The following is a 2,500-nucleotide window of genomic DNA, read 5'->3' as shown; positions in this document are numbered from 1 at the left end:
ACTAGGGGAATCCTTGTTAGTTTCTTTTCCTCCGCTTAGTGATATGCTTAAGTTCAGCGGGTCGTCCCGCCCGATCTCAGGTCAAAAGTGATGTACTACAAAAGTACATGCGCTTTGTACGTCGGCCTTTTGAAGTCACTTAACTTATTCTCGAGCACCTACCGTCGTTGCTACCTCACCCGAGGCCAGCAGGCTGCTCACGCTTCAGCTGTGAAATCGCCAGACCAGCTGTCTTTGACGACACGCTCCTTAATTAAGAAACGAGTCGCAGGCACTTTCAAACTAATGAAAGGATCGGTGTGTTAAAGACCCTGAGACGGACGTGGCCCCAGGATTACCCGAGGCCGCAATACGCGTTCAGAATATCGATGCTCAATGTGTCCTGCAATTCACATTACTTCTCGGAGCTAGCTCCGTCCTTCATCGACGCTCGAGCCGAGTGATCCACCGCTAAGAGATCTCTCGTGTTAATCAATCTCAATGCAACCAAAAAATCGTGTTCAAAAAGAAGCGGCCGCGCCAGCACTTGCGTGCTGAATTATTACTCCCGCTGTCAGAAAGCAACGCGACCGAACTATAACAGTTACAGGGCTCGGTCCCTTCGAAGAAGAGACGTCGCTTGAAATCAAATTTCGATTCGTTAATGATCCTTCCGCAGGTTCACCTACGGAAACCTTGTTACGACTTTTACTTCCTCTAAATGATCAAGTTCGATCGTCTTTTCGAACACCGGCGAGTGCGTTGCCGCACGTACCAGGCTCAATCGGAGGACCTCACTAAACCATTCAATCGGTAGTAGCGACGGGCGGTGTGTACAAAGGGCAGGGACGTAATCAACGCAAGCTAATGACTCGCGCTTACTGGGAATTCCTCGTTCAAGGGAAACAATTGCAAGTCCCTATCCCTAGCACGACCGGGGTTCAACGGATTACCCGGACCTTTCGGCCTAGGGAACACACGATGATCCGGTCAGTGTAGCGCGCGTGCGGCCCCGAACATCTAAGGGCATCACAGACCTGTTATTGCTCAATCTCGTGTGGCTAAACGCCACTAGTCCCTCTAAGAAGTTGTCTCCGACCCAATGGGTCGAGCAGCTATTTAGCAAGTAAGAGTCTCGTTCGTTATCGGAATTAACCAGACAAATCGCTCCACCAACTAAGAACGGCCATGCACCACCACCCACAGAATCAAGAAAGAGCTCTCAATCTGTCAATCCTCGCTGTGTCCGGGCCGGGTGAGATTTCCCGTGTTGAGTCAAATTAAGCCGCAGGCTCCACTCCTGGTGGTGCCCTTCCGTCAATTCCTTTAAGTTTCAGCTTTGCAACCATACTTCCCCCGGAACCCAAAGACTTTGGTTTCCCGGAAGCTGCCGGACAGTTCTTAAGTTCGACACTGCCCGATCGCTAGTCGGCATCGTTTAAGGTCAGAACTAGGACGGTATCTGATCGTCTTCGAACCTCTGACTTTCGCTCTTGATTAAAGAAAACATTCTTGGCAAATGCTTTCGCAGTCGTTCGTCTTGCGCCGATCCAAGAATTTCACCTCTAACGGCACAGTACGGATGCCCCCGTCCGTTCCTATTAATCATTACCTCGTGCTCCGAAAACCAACAAAATAGAACCGAGGTCCTATTCCATTATTCCATGCAACATTATACAAGCGTAAAGCCTGCTTTGAACACTCTAATTTTTTCAAGGTAAACTTGCCGGACCACCGCAACACTCAGTTAAGAGCACCGCGAAGGCACCGACCAACAAGAACAACAAGGCCAGTGCTAGCCTTTCGACCGACCAACCTCGCCGTCCCTATATCCAACTACGAGCTTTTCAACCGCAACAACTTAAATATACACTTTTGGAGCTGGAATTACCGCGGCTGCTGGCACCAGACTTGCCCTCCAATGGATACTCGTTAAAAAGTTTAAAGTGTACTCATTCCAATTGCAGGACCTCGTACGAGGTCTGCATTGTTATTTTTCGTCACTACCTCCCCGAGCCGGGAATGGGTAATTTGCGCGCCTGCTGCCTTCCTTGGATGTGGTAGCCGTTTCTCAGGCTCCCTCTCCGGAATCGAACCCTGATTCTCCGTCACCCGTTACAACCTCGGTAGGCCGATACCGTACCGACGATAGTTGATAGGGCAGTTGCTTTAATGAGATGTCGCCAGCACTAGGCCGTGCGATCCGCAAGCTTATCCAGAGTCACCATTGTAACGACCCGAAAGCCGGTTAGTTTTGGTCTGATAAATGCGCGCCTCACGTCAGTTCGGCGCTTTACGCATGTATTAGCTCTAGAATTGCCACAGTTATCCATGTAAAAGCGTACAATCAAATGAACCATAACTGATTTAATGAGCCATTCGCAGTTTCACTGTACGTGAGCTCGTACTTACACTTGCATGGCTTAATCTTTGAGACAAGCATATGACTACTGGCAGGATCAACCAGATAACTATCCGAGGGCGTTTAAACCCGTTGCTCGACTGAGCGTTTTTACTGTAT

The 2,500-nt window shown here is 49.5% G+C and overlaps 3 non-coding genes across 3 annotated transcripts in view; all 3 read right to left on the bottom strand.

Annotated features, from left to right (window-relative positions):
• Nucleotides 1-84, bottom strand: part of LOC145848269 (large subunit ribosomal RNA) — a 3,631-nt gene extending 3,547 nt beyond the window's left edge. Inside the window, exon 1 of the ribosomal RNA XR_014371844.1 lies at nt 1-84. This exon is cut by the window's left edge and continues 3,547 nt beyond it. This is a non-coding gene — a ribosomal RNA (large subunit ribosomal RNA).
• Nucleotides 85-306: 222 nt separating this feature from the next.
• On the bottom strand, nt 307-459 carry LOC145848273 (5.8S ribosomal RNA). Its single transcript, XR_014371848.1, has one exon. It is a non-coding gene; the product is annotated as a 5.8S ribosomal RNA (ribosomal RNA).
• A 182-nt stretch (nt 460-641) lies between these two features.
• LOC145848265 (small subunit ribosomal RNA) lies at nt 642-2,449 on the bottom strand. Its single transcript, XR_014371840.1, has one exon. It is a non-coding gene; the product is annotated as a small subunit ribosomal RNA (ribosomal RNA).
• Between the last annotated feature and the right edge of the window lie 51 nt (nt 2,450-2,500).

This window comes from Thalia democratica, unplaced genomic scaffold (genome assembly GCF_965202585.1).
Source record: "Thalia democratica unplaced genomic scaffold, ktThaDemo2.hap1.1 HAP1_SCAFFOLD_1312, whole genome shotgun sequence".
NCBI classification, from domain to species: Eukaryota; Metazoa; Chordata; class Thaliacea; order Salpida; family Salpidae; genus Thalia; species Thalia democratica.
Note: the sequence above shows the minus strand (reverse complement) of the source record. Positions and strands in the feature narration are given on the sequence as shown.